Genomic DNA, 20,321 nt, shown 5'->3' on the forward strand with positions numbered 1-20,321 from the left:
GCTACAGACATTTCATCTGTCATTTCTAATTTCTCCAAATCTTTTGAGTTTCTAATACCATGACAGGAATGGACCCCATTCCTAAGTCAAAGTATGATTAATGTTCATGAAATTAGTATTGTTTCAGTCTTTGATGTCAGCCAAAAGTGCTCTTCGCAGCACCTGCAATGTGCCCAGTAATGACTCCTCCTGCAATTTATACAGTGTTACATGGATTGGTAACATATCTAAATATGATTGTTAACCCTTTTTTATAAGACCTGTTGCTCCTACTAGTATTGGAACTGTCAGGGTATCTTTCTTCCACATTGCTCTCGTTTCTGCCTGCAGATCATGGTATTTTATGACTGTGTCTCTCTGTATGCAAGACACTATAGTCACTGGGTGTGGCGATTTCAATGATCAATGCTACTTTTGTGTTCTTTTCTTGGACCACTATATCTGGTTTTCTAGCATCTTTCTTTTGAACTGTTGGTAATGGGTGATCCCAGGTGATATAAACTTCATCATTTTCTATGATGCTTTGTGGCTTATGTTTCCATTGTTTTTCAGCCAGTTCGATACCATAATATTTTCACAATCCCCAGTGCAACAGTCTCACCACATTATTATGCCTTTCAGTATACAGTCTTTCTGCTATTAGTGTGTCATAACCTGCAACAAGGTGTGTGACTGTTTCCAGTTCGGTTTTACAAAACCTACATTTGTCTGTTTCTCCCACATGTTCAATGGACTTTGTAAACCAGCGTGTACGTAGCCCACTATCTTGGGCTGCAGATATTAACCTTTCATTTCTTGGTTTGAATTCGCTTCTCCTTAACCATTCCTGCATTCGTTCTTGATCAAAACTCCCTCTTGCTCAAGCTCCTTTGTGTCACATTGTTGTCCCAAACTGATGTTTTCCCCGTGCTGCAGTTTTCCTTTTTTTAAAGGTTGCTTTTGAACATTTATCAAGAGCAAATGACATTCTAATATCATCTGAAAAAGTTTTGACAACCTGCAGCTGTGCTTTCAGTTCCTAATCTGATAAGCTATACAGTTTTAAATCATCGACAAAGAGAAGATGAGAAGTCATTAGACTTTGTTGTTTTCTAGGAGCCAAATTGTAGCCATGGCCTAAGCTGTTAAGTAAACAGCTTAATGGATTAATGACAAGGCAGAATAGCAACAGTGACAGAGAGTCACCCTGGAATATCTCCCTTTGAATTTTTATCCCTGGGATAATAATTTGTCTTTTATCATGGCTTAATTGCAAAGTGGTCTGCCATTGTTTCATGGTTACTGTAATATAGTCAATCAGTGTAGGGTGTATCTTATACATTTTAAGCACTCTTTTATCCATGAATGTGGGATGCTATATGCTTTTTTGTAGTCAATCCATGCCATACTTAGACTCTTCCCCTTTTTTCAGTTCTCCACTATAACTTTATTAAACAGTAAATGATCCTTTGTTCCATATGACTTTCTTTTATTGTCCTTTTGTTCTACTGCCATAATTGAGTTTTCTTCTAAATGACTATAAACTCTATAGGCGTCAATTCCCATGTATAGTTTATACGTTGTCGGAAGACAAGTTATTGGTCTATAATTTTTAGGATAGCTTGCAGGTTCACTCTTAAGTAAGAGCATTGTTTTGCCTGTTGTTAGCCAGTGTGGTGTCTGTTTGAGGTGTGCATATAAATAGTTCTTACTCATAACTAAATCCTTGTGCAAAGATGTTAGTACCTTTAACCAAAAGTTAGGTACTGCATCTGGGCTTGGGGTTTTCCAGTTAGAGGCTTTTCTTAACTTTGTTTCAATCTCTCTGGCTGTTATTTCATCCCATTTCATATCCTGTACCTTTAAACTTCTTATTCTTTATTTTACTTTTTCTTTCCATTTAGCATCTTTGTTATGTTCCACAGGATTTTCATAGATACTTCTCCAAAATGTATCTACTTCCTCTTTTTTTGGCGGTCTTTCAGTTCCTTTTACCTTATTTCCAAATTTTCTCTAAAACTTTTTTTGGGTCATCAATAAATTGCTTATTTTGTACTTTTCCCTTATGTTATCTGTGTATCTTCTAAGTTTTTCCGCCTGTGCTGACATTTTTAGTTTATTTGCAGTAGTGCATGATAGATCCTGGTCTGTTCTAATACTGTGCATTGCTTTAATTACATCTATCTTCTTAGTACTTTTGTTGATCTATACCCTCTTCTATAATCTTCTAACAGTGACACTTCTTGTGTTCCTTGCTTTAGAGTTTTCTCTATTCAATACTTCCATGATTGTATTCAATTTCTTCCCTTCCTTTCCCTCACTACCCTGTAATCTTGTGGTAGAACTTTATCAGTTATTAATTTAGCAGCACAGTAATATATCCTGTTTACTTCTGTTATATCACCTGGATCTCTATGGACAGTCCTAATTACTGCATTAATTTGTTTTATCAGACTTCTTACTTTTTGGGTTTTATTAACCTTCTGCAGTCTATTTCTGTCATTGATCTTAGTATATCTATCCATGTCCATTAAATCAAGCAACTCTTCTCTTAGCTCATTTTCTTCCAAACTGAGGTCACATCCTTTATTTTCCATTTCATGTGGGCATTCTGTAGAAAGTTCTGTAGCATCTTCCAATGGCACATTCTCTTCAGTTTCATCCTGTGTCATCTGTTGCCCTGTCATATGGGAACTCACTGGCCTGTCACTCCTCAACATTGACTGCATCAGAGTTTCCACAGTTTCCTGTTCTTTCCTTGCTGTGTAGCTTCACGTGAACGTTTATACTGGTTTCCTGTGGAAGGCTCCAAAATATCTTGATATGGCACCTGACCAATTGCTTCCTGTTCCACTGATTTCCCCTTAATTTGGATATCCATTGCTCTATCCTGTTGTGGTGCTTTCTACATTCAATTTTCTACACTGAATCCTCCTCTTTGCAGCTGCTCCTTAACCTCAATTTCTATTTCTTTGACTTCCCCATTACTAATCTCTTTTTCTACTTTATTTTGTTATTGTAAAGTTTTCCATATCCGGATTCCTTTGCCTGTATTTCTCTTCAAATATCTTTGGTCCTGCTCTTTTTGTATTGGTTAGTTTTGCACTCTCCTTTGCATAAATATTGTACCATATTAAATCTCTTTTCCTTTCCCATGTCCATATTTCTTCTTCACATGTCTCCTGATCTTCTTGCTTTTCCTTATTTTGGAGACTCACTCTATCATGCTGTGATGTAGCCTGTGTTAGACCTTGTATATTAAATCCTTCACTTTGCAGGCACTACATGACTTAAACTTATATTTGTTTAACTTCTGCTTTACTAATCTTTTCCACATTACATCTTTGCGATACTGATTTTTTTATTTTGAAATTTTCCATATCTGGATGCCTTTGCCTGTATTTCGCTTCAAATATCTTTGAGACTGCCTTCTGTATATTAGTTAACTTGTCTTTCTCCTTTGCATAAATATTGCACCATGCCAAATCTCTCTTTCTTTCTCATGTCCATATTTCTTTTTTATATTTTTCAAATATCTCTAAGTTTTGTTGTTTATATTTTCGCACTTCCTCAGATGCTTCTTTTTCCAAACAGATCCTGTATAGTGTTTTTCAAAAATCTGTTGTATTAATTAGCGCAACTTTTTATTTGAAGCTTCTGACAGTTTTTTCTGCGGAAGTATGTTTCTTTCCTCTAATTTCTGTCTTAATCATTTTGTATATCTTGTATCTGGAAATTCTGGGCTTTTTACATAATAGTAACAATACATAATTTCTTTCTTGTCCTCAATAGTCCACTCTGTTGTCTTTATGGCTTTTCTTTGGCCAATCAATTTTTGTGATTTTTGTGGACTGCTACTTCCTTCAACAATAGGGGGGCCATCCTCCCCCTGGGCCTGGCCTAGCCCCATTGTAAGAATATTTCCATATTTTGAGGATTCTACACTTGTCATTTTTTCCAGTCCTGGCACCAGTGCGCCTACCAGGATTGGGCACTTTTTATCCTGGGTCTTTTGCACCCAGCTATCTTTTTTTGTTTTTGACTTACTTCTGTCCATGATAAATGCTATATAAATACACTCTATATACCAGTGTCGCCTTGGTGAGATTTTGTGGAAAACAGGGTTCACCCCATGAAGGTACTCACCAAGACTTGAGAATGAATTCAGTTTCAGCACTAATACTCTCCTTTGCTTGTTGACTTTTCATCTCTCCATTAAGACCCCATCTGTCACTGAGAACATTAGCTAATGGAGAATTAAAACAAGGTAATATATTTGCAGATGCAAGATGATTAGCATTTTTCATGACTTTCATTATTTTTACTTATTTTTCAACCCTGTTTGCTTACAAAAAATGTTCCTATCTTAAACCAAGGACATTCATGTGGACGTATACTCTTGTAGAAACAAAAAAGAAATTATCATCTTTGTTCGACTTATAATTAGTACACTTCTACACCCCACCTCAGTAGCGCCGATCACAGCATATTAACTTAAACTTGCTTCTTTTCAGCCTGTCCTGTCTTGTTTATACTGCAAAATGTGTATTTCTTACAACTAAAATGTACTTGTTTAATATATTTAATGCATACAGAAGTCATTGTAAAGACTACCCCTGCACATTTAAAATACCTTTGGCTGCACACTATACAAAACTGCTTTGCAATGTAATATGCAGTTTTTATAATTAAATGTTTTGTACAAATACTTATCAGAGCAAAGTTGTTTTACTACAGTCCTTTTAAACATTAAAAACATTAAAAACATAATGCAGAAGTATAAGCTTTACAGTCCACCTACAAGTTTAGGAAAGTCAACAAAAGTCCAGTCTTTTCTCAGCCACTTTTTATTTGCAAAACCATATTTCACAAATGTGATTGAAGCTTGATTTATTCAGTAATTTCCATGTTGCTGGTTGTCTTCTTGCTGAGTTTACTAGGTTGTGCTATACTTGTAGTTATATATTTTTGTAAGAATAGTAATATCATCTGTATAGGTGATGGTGCTTTACATAAGGAATTTCTAAGGACAATTTGAAGTGCCTGTTTCTGTGCTGTAAAGTCAATATCAAAGGACTATGGCTAACCAAGTTTACCGATGATCGCAGACTAGGATGGATATCGAAAACTGCAGCATAGTTTCATTTGTTAAATCTAGAAGTGTTGCTCGTTACCATATAGGTAACATTCCAGTTAATTTGATGCAGTTGTCAGGGAACTGGGTATGTATTTATTTATTTTTTTATTTTACATTTGTTGAACGGGAGAGACCGACTGGATACATGTCCATTTTCAGCGGAGGCCCGGGGAGAAAAGCTCCACAGATTAAGAACAAACATTTATGAGCTTTCTACATAGCAAGCAAGTATTCAGAGGAAAACACATGATTTGACAAGATTCCATAGTTTTAAAGTTACAAAGTACAATATTCACTGGTAGTCGTAAGTTTTAACAAAATTCCATAGTTTAAGTTAGAGTAAAGTAGTACTTATAATGTACTGGTTTCCAGTAATAACATTGATTGAGACATATGTAAGTAAAAGGGGGTTGGGAGTGCATGTTAGGGCTAGTTTTGTGAGATGTGGTTGGGTTTAAAGTTGGAATATGTATAATTGCTGACTGTTGGTGTGGGTGTTCGCAGGTGAGGCACAATAAGGAGGAGTTATGATTCTTCTTGAAGGGATCGAAGTGAAAAGGAGCATGAAATTGGGTCAGAGGGTGTCTATGATATGGGTCAACCTGGTGGGTAGCAAGGGCATAGCCATGCGAGTTTTAGGTGTTCTTTTAGTAGCTTTTTGACTGTAACCATTGAGTTGGCTGAGGTAATAGCAGAAGGTAATGAGTTCCAAATTTTACCGATGTAGTTAGGGAAGAGGGAGTCACCTGCTGTGATATTGCTTTTGGTCACCTTGATTACTCTTTTATCACTAGAGCAAAGTTGTCTGGTATTAGTTTGTAGTTTAAGTAGATTAGATAGTGCTGGGTTTTTCAGGAAGTAGTAGGAGTTTCTGGGCAAAAGAAAGCTGATGGAATGAGAGGAGATTTGGGAATTCAAGCCAGTTAAGTTGATTTAGTGAATGACAGTGGTGGGCACCAGTAGTAAATTTGGCAATTTGATTGTAGCAGATGTTAAGCTTGGCCATTTCAGTTTTGGGTAGGTTGATGAAGATGGGAGTGGCATAGAATAGTGTGGAGAGGAGGTGGGTTTGAGCTATGGTTATTCTAGCAGGTTGGGTTAGAAATGATTTGTTTTTATAAAGACTGGCCAGTTTTTTTGTAAATATTTTTAATAGTTTGATTTATAGGTTGATCAAACTTGAGGTTGTTGTCAGTGGTCACTCCTAGCAGTTTAGTATGAGTGTCTGGAAAGATGATAGTCCCATCTCTGGACACAATATTGAATGTGTTGTGCATTGAGATGGATTTGTTTGGTTTAAATAGCAACAGTTTGGTCTTTTTGGGATTAAGTAATAGGTTTTTGTTAAGAAACCAGGTTTCTGTAATTTGGAAGGCTTTTTGTGTAATGGAGAGGAGTTTGTGTGGGTTGTTGGCTGAGCAGACTAATGTTGAGTCATCAGCATATTGTATAACAGTTGCATCTTTGCATATGCTGTGGAGATCATTAATGAAGATGGAGAATAGAAGGGGTGCCAGAATGGACCCTTGTGGGACTCCTGTGGTAATAGGCAGCAGTGAGGATAGGTTGTTATCCCATCGAACTGCTTGTTGTCTACCATGTGGATAGTTTTGGAACCAGGCTAGTTCTTGATCACTATGGCCAAGATTAGTAAGGGAGTGGAGTAGTTTGGGATGGTTGACCATATCAAAGCCTTTTGACAGGTCCAAGAATATGGCAGATGTTAGTTTACCTAAGTGCCTGTTTTGGTTGATGAGGTTTGTAAAGGAAAGAAGGACTGTGGTTGTACTGTGGGCAGGGCGGATTCCATGCTGGTAAGAGAGAGAAGTTGGTTATTAAGTAGGTATGGGATAAGTTGGTAATGTATACATTTTTCAAGAATTTTTACTAGTGGGGACAGGATGGCAATAGGGCGATATTTGGTGAGGTCAGTGGATGTTCCACCTTTATGTAAAGGATATAGGAGGTTTTCCAGATTGGTGGGATGGTGCTTACTGATATAGATCTGTTAAGTAGAATAGATAATGGGTAGGCAATTTCACTAGCAGCCAACTGAAGGTATTCTGCTGGGATGCCATCTGCTGCTAGGGTGGTAGGTTTAAGTTTGGATAGTAATTGACATAATTGGTAGGGATGGGTTGGAATTGGAAGGTAGTTTGGGGACTGACTGCAGGTTTGGTGATATTGGTAGTAGTAGTAGTGGGTTGTTGTTGAACTAGTTTAGAGATGGTTTCTATGAAGTATGTGTCGAATGATTCAGGTATATCGGTGATTTCGCCTGTGGAGGTTAGCGATGGGGTGGAGGGTTTGCCGGGGTGAAGTAGTTTATTTATTCATGCCCAGAATTTTTAAGGGTTGTTTTGGTGGCTGTTTTGCAGATGAAAGAAATAATTCTTTTTATCCTGGAGAATAGCTTTTTTGGTTTAGTTTCTACATTTTTGGAATTGTTCTCTAGTTGCTGTAGTTTTTGTGGCTGTCCAGTGATGCCAAGCTCCATTCCTTTGAGAAATCTTATTTCTAGTCTCTTTGGTGATCCAGGGGGCAGTATTCATTTTGAGTTTTGTGGTACAATGTGAGGCATGGGCATCTAGGATTTTTAGAAAAGTGTTGCTGAATTGGATTACAGCTTCTTCTAGGGGTACTTTTAGTATGTTCCAATTATGGTATTTTAGTCTGAGTTTGAATTTCTTTGGGTCAAAGTTATTTTTGTTCCATGTAGTTTGTATTAGTGGGGTAGAGTTGGCATGGATTTTGTATTTTAGTAAGAAGGTGGGTTGGTGGTCACTAAGGGTGTCCAGAAGGACTCCTGCTTGGTATAGAGTACTGGTCTTATCAAGATCCAGAGCAGACTCTCCTTTAATCACCAGGTCTATGTGGTGGTTAGAAAATCCTCATACCTTGCATAACCTATCATTCATCATATCTCTTCAGGGTCCAAAGAAGTTATGATTTCATTTAACCTATTCCTTATTTGACCCATCATTGAATATAATGGACCCTTCCGCATGTACATCAATAAACACACAAATCTTGAAAGGCCTTAATATTTCCATACAAAGAAGCTCTTGGGTCTCAGTGCCCTTAGCAACTCTGATTGACTAAAGGCCCTGTCTCTACTCAGTTTCATACAGACACCTGATGGATGATCTCTGCTTACCCTTCCATACTGTGAATGTCCCAGCACTTTTTGAAATGCTTTACCTAAATATGAGCTGTGGTAAAGTGAACACATATTCTAGAGACCTAAACTTATGATACATTAACAACTTTGTATGGTATGACAGATCCTTAGTCCAATGTATCTCCTGTTTCTGGAATAGGTTGCTCTGATATATCAAGCAGAATAATTTCTTAGCAACCTTTAAAACCAATCTGGATGTCTGATGACTAATATTTAGTGGGGATATGTAGATAAGGTCTCCTTAATGGGTGACATTATTCGTCTTGCATCAGTTCTGGGTGATGTGGTTGAGCTTCCTGATGGCCTCCTTTTTCCCTAACCTCAGTAAGAACTTGTGAACCTTTGTACATTGAATTTATAGTGTATGGTCTGTTTCCACTACAGGGCTCATAACATAGGTATAATTGCAGAAATTTTGAGAGCCAGAGCTATACAAACAGCTCTTTTTTCTCTCTGTATGCAGTGTTTATGTGCATTTTAGTCCTTGATGCATAAATGCAGTCTGTAACAGCACCATGTCTAGACCTTGCTAGTATATGTTTGTAACATCACATTGCAGTACTGGAGTTGGTGCCATTGTGAGCAAATATGTCAACAAATAGATCTGTTTTCTTCTTTGACAGACCAGCACTATGCTTCATCATACTCCAATATATATTCTCCTGTGATTTCTAATGGTTGTGAAATAGAAAGAGAAGGATACTGTAACATGCCTTTGAACCACAAAGTCAGTGATTTGTAAATAGTTTTCTGCATGTTCTTAGTAGCTTTGACCCTATCAACATCTGACTGTGTACTGTTTTCAGTCAAGATGTGACCCATACATTTTAGAAAAGTTGTACATACTTGATATTTAATTCTAACTAGTTTCCATTGTTGAGACCTCAGTATATCTAGCAGATCTGATTTTTTTGTGTGTGTACGATTCAGCCTTTGGGTGCTTTTAAGAAGCTGTGGCTCCAGGGCTCAAACTCTTCCCCTACCCATAATCCATCTCTTCACGTGGTTGAGAAGGACACATTTTCATTGGCTCTAACATTTAATCTCAGCTAAGGCTTTAATGTTTTTGTCGCAGTGCCATATCTGGCAGTTTTTTTCCTCCTTTCATCTCTTTTCCACTTAGTGTGTGTGTGTGTGTGTGTGTGTGTGTGTGTGTGTGTGTGTGTGTGTGTGTGTGTGTGTGTATATATATATATATATATGTATATATATATATATATATATATATATATATATATATATATATATATATATATATATATATATATATGTATATATATATATATATATATATATATATATATATATATATATACATACACACGCACACACATACATTATTGCTAAAAATAAAAAAATAATTCTCCTCCTAGCACTGCTTGCTATAGCTAAATTTTCTACCTTAAAAATTATTCTATCTTTCTTTATAGTTTCTTGCTGGTAAGGATAGTTGTCTAGTTTTTTCTTTATGATAAGGCTGTATTGTGTTAGTTAGTGTGCCTCTCCATCTCATATAGAAGTTGAATGTGAGGCTGGTGGCTCATTTGATACCAGGGCCCTACAGGAACATAGGGACAAATTAGTATTTATTTTTAGCTTTATCCCTAACCAACCAGGTATATCCACATAGTTTTCAGTCTCCACTTCTACTCCTTTTCTGTTCCCAGCTAAATCGGGGGAAAAGCAAGGCAAAATGAAAGGGAGAAAGACAAAGCATCAGAAAAAACATCATATAAGATCAGGAAATTGTCTCTGGTCCCATCAGCACCCTTTGGTCCAGAACTGAAGATCTGTAGACAAATGTGTCTGATTCGTATTCGAATCTGGTCACCGATGAATCCTCCACGATGAAGTCGGTAAGCACACAGCTCCATTCACCCTTCCTGCAGAAGAGTTGCTCATCAACATCACCTTTAGTGGCTTCCTCTTCCAGGTTCTTTCCTTCATCAAGGAGTCTCACCAAGACAGATGTTGACAGGATGATGCAGAGATTCCTTCACATGCAAATTCATCTAGGGGTTCTCCCAGTGCCATCCACACTGGATGTTCCGAAAATGGCTACATCAGCTCCTCCATTGGTATCTCCTGTTGTGGTTTGTCCATTGGATCCAAGGCCCATGGTCCGAGCCTCCTCAGAGCTGGCAGTGTTGTGAACTTGAAGTAGCTCTTCATATAAAAACAGAATGGGCAAACATCAGGCACCAGATTTAAAAACAAGAAAAAATCCATTCAAACCAACACTTCATTACATACAGACTGAGTGCTTTTGTCTACTCACATTCAGACTTCTTCAGACTCTGACTACAAGTTAAAACTCAGCTTATAAAATAGTAAAAAAAAAGTCATGATATCATCTAAAACACTTTCAGTCAAGCTCCTTCTTTAAAATCAGTTATTTCACTTGATCTTAATCCACAAGTCACATCCAGTCATGTCCTTTCTTTGAAATAATTTCTTGTACTTTGTCTTAAGCCTCTGTTTATTTAAAACACATTTAAAATCAATATGGTCATTGAAGCATGCAGAATTTGTGGCAGTTAATCTTATTTGCTACTCACATTCCTTGGTGTCGAACATGTTCTTAGCATCCTCACCCCTAATGTTTGGTTCTGCAGCATCTAACTCATAAAAAATAAACTTTTTAAAAATTGTGCATAGGTTCATAGGTTGGTACTAGGCTATCAGACCTAGGGCCTATACAAGCCTAGCCATGACAATTCCCTGGCTATTTCTTTCCACAGTATTTACTTCCGTGGACCCCTGTCTAGCAGGGCGACTGACATGATTCCCCTGGGGTGAATTTCCTATCTCCCATCCAGTCTTCAAGGTTTCTTTTGAAGAGGGCCAAATAGGTGCTCTGCTTGACATGTATGGGCAGTCTATTCCAGAGTCTGGGGAGTCTCTGGGTCAGGAACCTATCCCTTCAGCATGTTTTGTTCATTGTGATAAGGTTTAGATTCCCGGAGCATGTGTCTCTGAGGGATTGGGATTTCTTTAAGTGTAGCATGTCCAACAGCACTGGGTTTGACATGGCCTTGTATGTTAAGCAGAGATCGCCTCTGAGTAGATAATATGTGACAGAATATAGGTGATGTTTTTTAAGATGGTCAGCATAGGGCATCTGTTTTAGGCCTGTGATTCTTTTAGTGAGGTATTTCTGTGGCCTTTCCAGTTGTTGCAGATGTCCTGAGAGGTACATACCAAATGGGGCATTGTATTCTATAATGGGTCTAATTAGGGATGAGTACAGTGGGACAGTGACGTCCTTTTTTCTGGATGAAAAGCCCTTAGTGATGAGGTGTGCCACATAGAAAGATTTCCTGACTCTTTTGGCAATGTGGTTATCGAAGGTGAGACCACTGTCCACCTGTGTCTGTAAGTCTCTTGTCACACTTTAGGTGTTTAGTGTACCACCACCTATGTGGTAATTCACGGGTACATGTTTTTTTCCCAAAGGAGATAACTATACATTTCTTGGCATTGAGCTTGAGCCCATGGCTCTGGCACCAAGCATCTGTTTCTGTAAGGCCCTTTTGTAGAATATCCACATCATTTGGGGATTCAGTAATGGCTCCCAGTTTGCAGTCATCTGCGAACTTTGTTAGCTGGAGTCCCTTAGTGTTGGCCTGTACTTCAGAGAAGTAGATGCCAAACAAGAGCGGTCTCAGGACTGAACCCTGAGATACTGCACTTGTCACTTGTCTGGAGCTGGATTTGGAGTCGGCTACTTTTACAGTGTGGGTTCTGTCAGTAAGCCAGTTGGCAACCCATCGAATGATGTAGGGATTAATGCCCAGCTTAGTAAGTTTATCTATGATTCCAGAGTGGGGGATGGTGTTGAAGGCCTTGGCGAGGTCCATATTGGCTGTGTGGACCACCTTACCCTTGTCCACAGCTCTGGAGACTGATTTGAAGAAGTCAGTCAGTTTCAGGAGACAAGATCGGCCCTTCACTAACTCAGACTGCATGGAGTCCAGTGTTTGAAGGTTGCTAATGTCTTTGCTTATAAGTTCCATGATAATACGTTCCATGGCCTTGAAGATCAGGCTCGTCGGACTGATGGGGAGGTAGTTCCCGGGATCTAAGGTGGATCCCCCCTTGTGGAGTGGAATAACTGTAGCTGTGCGCCACTCAGTGGGCACAACGCCTGAGGTGAGGCTATGATTAAACATGACACTTAGGTGAGGTGCCAGTTCATTTTGTAGTTCATGTAGTACACAGCCTGGGATGTCTTCTGGTACCATGGATGCTGTATTCTTAGCTTTGGAGAGTGCATTTTTTTACCTGTGTGGCAGTTATTACTGGAATTTGGCAATCGTTCAGTATTTAGATGTGCCCTTTAGGGGGTGAGAGGGGGGTGAAGTTTGCACTGAATCGATCTGCCAGGATATTGGCAATATCCTTGGGATCAGTATATTTAATGCCATTTTGTTGTAGCTCAGAGCAGATCTGAGCATTGCCATTTAGATTCTTGACATAGCTATAGAATGCCTTGTGGTTGTCTTTGCAATCTTTGGCAATTTTATTTTCGTAACTAGCCTTGGAGGATTTTATGAGGGATTTCAGCTTCTTACTAAGGGAGTTTTTTGCATCCTGGGATTTTCCTCTTTTCTGCAACAGTTTCTTCCTTTCATTGTAAAGTTTGTTTATGGCAAGGGACCACCAAATTGGCTTCCTTTTTTTGGAGGAGAGCATCTTGGTTCTTTTTGGGATGGCACGATTCATGCACAAGTGTATGTGCTCGTACAGGGGCTTAGTGTAGGATTCAGCAGTCGAACTTTCAGTTCCCGTCTGCATGGGTGTCATGAAGTGCATCACTTCTGACTTGAGTAGCATGAAGTTGGCTTTGGAGAAGTTTTTTTATGGAGGTTTCCTTACTGGGGGGGGGGGGGTGGAGGTGGGATGTGGATGTCAAGGGTGATTAGCATATGGTCAGACCTGACCAACGAGGGGGTGACCATAGGTGTGGTGCATCGATTTCCCATGTTGGTAATGACCAGGTCTAGGATATTGGAGCCCCTGATGGGACTAAGGATTATTTGATCCAGGGCATTGGAATTTGAGGCATTTGAAGCTGACTCTTCTGAGTCCTGGTTGGTACCCCCTGCTGATGCACTTACAGGCCTGGTAGCTCAGCAGGCTTGGAAGGATTCTCATATGGTGGAGCTAGTTCATAAAAAGACAGTTAAAATCTTGGTTGCACCAAAGGCAACAGCACACAGGAGAAAGGGTCCCCCAGTAGATGATGCCATGGTTGTGGCAGCAGCCAGTAAGAAGGAACTCTCTGAGGAGAACTGGTCTATCATTCCTCCTAACTGGGAAACATGAACATTGGAACAGGGAAGTAAGTATATGTCAGCGACTTCCACACTCAGAGCACTGAACTACCTGGTCCACATGATACATTTCCAGAGGGACTTTGACTAAGGAACTCAACAAGTCCCTCTTGGGTAACCTACCAATAGACATCCAAAAACAGTGGAGCCCCAGTTATCTACCTTACAGTCGAAGTCCAACATACCCATGCTTCTGCTTTCTAATGCAGTTGATGGTACAGCAAGAGCAGACATTGTCATTTGGCAGCATGCATGGATGCATTTGTGTGACTTTATGGAAGGATTCAAGTTGTCCTTCTTAACATCCCCTTTGATGGTTCGATAATCTATGGACCAAAGGTTAAGAAAACTCTCCCCAGGAGTGAGCAAGATGATAAGACCCTTCCTGCCATCAGAATCTGCTTCTCTACCCTTCAGAGAACCTCTTCCAAGGACCAGAGGGGTGGTAAGAAGGTATGGTACAAAAATCTTAAGTGTTCAGCCAGGATGCTTCTGCAGACAGATCCTCCCAAGGTTGAGGGAGGAGCAATTTCAAAGGATGTCACCCCTGTGGTAGAAGCAGACCCGCATAATCAGGGATTTCACAGTCCTTTGAATGAGAAATCCTTCCAGTGCTCCTGAAGGATTGTCCAACTTCCACACTCTGGAGTCAGTTGGGGAGAACTTATCCCTGCACACTCAAGACTGGCAGGTCATCACAATAGATACTTAGGTGGAGAGGATAATCACCAGAGGCTGCATTATTTCCTTTTTTCCCTTCCTCTAAAGAAAAGGATTGCCACAGTGATACCTAATTAGATGGAGTCAGAAACAGCTGAAGTCTTAAACCTACTGGAAAAAAAGAGTCATCTAACAGGTCCCCCAAAGCAGTCCCAGAGTCTATTCCAGGTTCCTTTTACTTCCAAAAAAACAGGGAACCTAAGGACAGTTTTGGATCTCTGTCATCTCAGTCAGTTTTTAAAGAAGACAAAGTTCTGGGTATTCAAGGTTCAGTCCATTTATCTCCTTTGAGGAAGGTCAACTGGATGTACTATATAGAGCTCCTGGATCCCTACCACCATATCAAGATAATGAGGCAGTCCAGGACATCTATCCATTTTCGTCTGGGAGTCAGTCACTTCCAGTTCAGGGGACTGCCATATGGTCTTGCCACAAGGTGTTCATCAAATGCTTTGGAGTGACTACAGTGTATCTCAGACTGCTAGAGTTCCAAGTGTTCCCATATTTAGACTATTAGCTTCTAACCGCCCCAACCAAGAATTTGCTGGTCTAGCAACAGGACTTCTTGCTACACCCTCTTCAGAATTTGAAAATTGCATTCAATCCATCAAAGAGCCAATTGACATCCACACAACAGATAAGAGTTCACTGGATTCCACCTGAATATGAGCAGTCAGGTGGCCAATCTCCTAGAGTCCAGAATTATATCTCTGCATCAGATAGCCTTTCAAGTTCTCCAACGTGCCTCATGTCCTGCAAGACTTATTTGGTGACTTCTAGAGCTAATGGTTTCGACAGTAACATTGGTTCCCTAGCCAGGTACCACATGAGAGTTCTTCAGTGGTCCTTTTCTCTACAGTGGTCCCAGTTTTTGCATCCTCTTTATGCCCATATTTGTCTGATGCCTATTTGTAGGTTTCACATCAGATGGTGTTTGACCTCGACAGCTCTCCTGGAAAGTTGGCCCTTTTCTTCACATCCTCCCACAGGCATAGTAACTACGGAAGCTTCCATTCTGGGTTGAGGGTATTTCAAAGGGAAGACTTTCAAAGGTTTGTGGTCATACATGGAGGCTAGTCTCCACATCAGTGTCCTGGAGATGAGAGCAGTTCTCCTAGCATTTCCAGGACACTTTCCCCAAGAGTGTGATTTCCATTCAGATGGACAACAGGGCAGTAGTCTGGTACATCAATAAGCAAGGCAAAGCTCATTCTTATCCTTTTTGCTGGGAAGTCATCTGAATGTTGCAATGGACAATGTCTTCTCATCTCTTTTTCATAGCAATGCATATCACAGGGACTTCCAATGTATTAGGAGACAAATGGAAAAGATTCATCCTTCTGCTCCACGAGTGGTCCATCAATCAAGTCATGGGAAATCAGTTATTCAGCCACTGGGCTCAACCATGTTACAGTTGTTTTGCTTCAGACCTAGACAACAAGTGCAGCAGTTACTTTGCCTTAATCCTTCCACAGGGAGCATCAGCGAGGGATGCTGTAGTCCATAACTGGACCGAGGTCTCCTATATGCCTTTCTCCCCTTTCTTCTAATAGCAAAGTTTAATCAGAAAACAAAAAGGTACAAGGCCAAGGTAATCATTATTGCACCTTTTTGGCCCCAGCAAGTTTAGTTCCCCTTCTTCTGGCTTCATCTAGTACATCCTTGCTGGATGTTGGACCACCTTCCAGATCTTCTGACTCCCCCATTGGGGCAGCCTCTCCTGGACCTCGAGACACTGAAGCTAACCTCATGATTTGTCTAATTTTAATTGTGGTCGGAGATGCCAGGCTTTCTTAAAATTGAGTACCAGAAAAGTTTACCTCAGCAAATGGAATAGGTTTTCATTAATATTCTTCCTTGATACTTTCCAGAGATTTTTGGTAGCTAGGGAATCTGTCCCAAAAGCTGAATTGGATGAAAAAGGACAACATTGGACATGAAAGCTATGTTCTCACCATAACAATAGATCCTTGTCTTCTTTTCATCTGGTTTAATATCCATTCCTCCCTCCCATTCCAAATTTCTCAACAGGTACTCCTTTTTGATTGAATGGATCTAACCAGGAACCTTGTCATTGTACAACCTCAGTTGGTTGCAGTTTCCCTGGGTCATGTCTTGGTATAGATTAGCAGGTATTTCTTTTGATGAGATAATGAAAATTTGTGTATTGATAAGAAGAGAAAGTCAAGCTGAGGTATTAGGACAAGAGAGAGAGTACGGGAGGAGAGGAGTCAGCCCTGGATCCACAGCTTGTAAAGGTGTCAAGGTCAGATCTGGACAGATGAAATAAGCGATTGAAGACAACACGGGTCTATCATTATGGTGAGTATATAACTTTTATTTTTATCAAATGCTTACCACGTTCCTTCCTTGTAGCACTCAAGATTAGAATGCAGTCTGTTATGCTGACTTTATCTATCCTTCCACTGTCATTACTGCTTCCTACAGGAATATTTCTGGAGTTGTTGAGATCCTAAAAGGAAACCTCAAGAATCCTTAGTGATCCAAAATGTGTATTGAAAATGCATAGTTTTGAACACCCCCTTTCTTTTTTTAATCTGATAGTGTTTGTCATTGCTGTTGTTGGCCTCTTCAGTAGTTTGAAGTTGATAATTCTCCTCTTTTATGCACTTGTTAATGAATTGGTGATCACTCTGTACCTTGATTTTGTCCTGTTTCATGATTATTAACTATGCCATTCAACTATTCTGTCAGTTCTTTGATTATAACAGCTGCTGCTTCCATGACATTAATTTCCTGCTTTGTCCTAGCTGCTTGGGGAAGGAATCACAAGTACTAACCAAGATTAAATATGTGTCATACTCATCATCTCTATAACATAATCCTTAAAAGACATCAGTATAGCTCTACAAATTGGCACATGTATCCTGTGCAGAATACAGTATATTTTGTGACTCATGTTGAACTTACAGTGAGATATTAGTACCAAATACTGTTTTATTACATTTGCTTGCCACATTGTTTTTTTTGCCAGTAAGATTGTGTTGTTTTGGCAGCTGTACTGGAATTTGCACTTTGGATTCCACATGAACCTGTCCCGGTACTCTATCAGTCCTAGAATTGTTCAGTAATGCTGTTCGCCTCTGTGAGTGTTCTTGTGACTTAGTAAATGTTTTGCACCTCTTTCACACAGTCAATCTCTGTATACCCCTAGCATTAACAGGGGGTCTGTATTACATGATCGAAGTTTCAAAAGTTCGAATGTGATGTGGTCAACACCATATAATCAAAGTTTTGAAACATTGAAAATGGAATAAAACACAACAACCTATAAAAACAAACCATTTAAATGCTCTAAGCAGGGGGGCAAGCCCCCTGCACCCCCCCCGCTACTTAAATATACCAACTCCGAGATCGCACTACAGTGCAGAAAAGGGAAATCTTCCCTTTCCCTGCTGTACGGAGATCTCCGTTAAAAGATTCAGTTTCAAGACTTCGATCATATGGTATCGACCATATCAGATTCGAAGTTTTGAAACTTTGATCTTCTGATATAGACCCTTAACAGGCTGCTGAGTATTTTAACTATATTTTAGCACATTTTGCTGCAGAAATTATTTTGCCTCTGAACTGGGTGACTTATCTTTACTGAGCCAAGTGTTGTAGAAGCATCTCTTAACATTTTATGTTGATGTTTTAACCAAGCTTGTAAGGACACTGTCTAGAACTATAGCTTGCACTCCTTAAATCTGATTCATAGACTAGCTACACTTTTCCAAAAGATGTCAGTTTATACATAGAATATGACAGCAGCATAAGTCAGAAATATGTGCTTTACCATTTAGATTCAGCATTCGAAGAGCAATGTCTGCTCATTGTATTGTACTGTGCAATAGTGTTTAGCTTTGCGCAGTGCCAGTATTCTAGCCTGTGAAGGTCTACTGAGGTGTGATTATTGCTAATTGAAACTCTATGAATCAATACAGCTGCCTTCCTTTTAATCTACATAACCCCCCCCCCAAAAAAAACTAACTTTTGCTGCCATTTTCTATTTGGACTTGTATGAAGCATTCACTGAAATGACAGAATACAGCTCTACCAACAAATGTTTCAGCTTTAACCTGGTTATTTACTTTTATATTGATGTCTTGCTGCATCACTTGTTTCTAGTTTTTACAGATTCTGGCAATATTGTTAGTATCCCCCTCAGTACTTACAGGTTGATTAAGTGCTTTGCACCACATATTTTAATATTTATAGCAACAGTGCTTATACTGGGTATAGTTTTTGTTTTCTCATTTATTACCAGGTGCCAATTTGGATGCTATGCAGTTGTTTCTAATTTTGTTTTTATTTTTTAATTTTCAACAAATTTAAACTTTGTTTTGCTTTGTTCTTATTTTATACATTTCCAACTCATTAATTAAAAAATAGCACTAAATGTGCATACATCAATACCATTTTCAGTTGTCAAACCTACTTGTCTTTATACAGTGCCCTTTAGCTGATGATTTGTGTTTTCACACACAGTAGTGTTTCTAACAATGTAGCTGTTTTTGACAAACTCATCAGTCTTGTACTCTTCTTATGTTGTGTCTGGCAGGAATTTATTTTCCCTTGAATTCCTTGGTTTGTTGTGAACAACCAATGTCTCACACACTGTAGATTATTCATTGGCTTTCAGTTCACCCAAAGTTTAATTTTTTTAGAGCTGCTATGCTGTTCATCTCTCTTATGAGGAAACAGTGCACTTGTTTAGGGTTTTCTCCAAATTGTCTTGCAATAAAATACAGCTTAAAATGTTGAATCCACATTTTCTAGTTTGCAGAGAATGTCCTCTGCAGTTTCAAAGATGCTGGTGGATGTGGTATTGTCATCGTTAGCCAAATGTTGAAGAACTGCATTAAAAATATTTTGGCAGTTCACTGAAAAGATAAATAGAGATAAAATGGGGCTAGCAGCATTTTTATCTTTCCAAATTAAAACAAATTAATTTTAACATGAACAATTTGGAAATGTGAAAAACAAGACTCGTAGCTAGTTAGGCAGTGAGTGGATGTATGTCTCATCTTTATGTTGGCATTGCATTCCTGTGGTACCAGTCATTAGAAACCCCAGTAGAAAGCATGTGCCCTGCATATACTTCCGAAGTCAAAAACAGTTTATAGTATCAAAACACAGTCTGAAACCATGTCATGTATTTGTATATACATTATCAAGAGAGAGACAAAGTAAGAGGTGCATAGGTGCCAGGCTGCATATTGTTCAATGCTTTACTGAAGACTGACATCAACACTTGGTGTACCTGACTCATTAGTCCTTGTAGCTGTAGCCTTTGTTAAAGGAATACTAACCTATTAGTATACTACTGTATGAGACAGTTACCTCAGGTTGAGCCATCTCATTATAAAACATTATAGAGTGAGTTAATATTTCTTCACTTTCTAGATCTTATCCCAGCTGTAAAAACAAATTATGCACCTTGAACAGCCATGGTTCTTACCCTTTTTTATCATATCATGTCTTGGAGAACCCATTTTTGATTGTATCAGTTCTAAAATGCAGTGCATTTTCCAGTTGTACTCTAGGGACATATTGCATTAGTTCTGTACTCATAAATAAAATACATTTCCTGGTGTACTGTAGTCTTGTCTCATATGTAGAATTAATGTGGTATTTAGGTTTTCTCCTCGTTTCCCTCTCTCCTAGTAATGAATATATGACATTCTAAGGTACCTCCTCCTTCCATTTTCTCCAGTCATTACATAATGAGTAGTCTGCTGTTTATTGTCCTCCATCCTTAGTCACCTGGACTGTAGCAAATTATGGTTTGTATAGTTTCCTAAAATAACAGACTTAGCTGGTTTGGATAGATATACACAACAAATAGTTTTACCAAGGAATGTATCCAAAGGTTTGTGAAGTGTACATGCCCACTAAGGGTAGAAAAGAAGTTCCTATATAGCAATGAACAAGACAAACATTAGCTTGAAGCATCACCTTGTAA

The 20,321-nt window shown here is 39.0% G+C and overlaps 1 protein-coding gene across 3 annotated transcripts in view; it reads left to right on the forward strand.

Annotated features, from left to right (window-relative positions):
• Positions 1 to 20,321, forward strand: part of RIMS2 (regulating synaptic membrane exocytosis 2) — a 6,281,053-nt gene that overhangs the window by 2,952,240 nt on the left and 3,308,492 nt on the right. The window lies entirely within an intron of this gene.

Source organism: Protopterus annectens, chromosome 3.part0 (genome assembly GCF_019279795.1).
Source record: "Protopterus annectens isolate FY-2018-M chromosome 3.part0, PAN1.0, whole genome shotgun sequence".
NCBI lineage: Eukaryota > Metazoa > Chordata > Ceratodontiformes > Protopteridae > Protopterus > Protopterus annectens.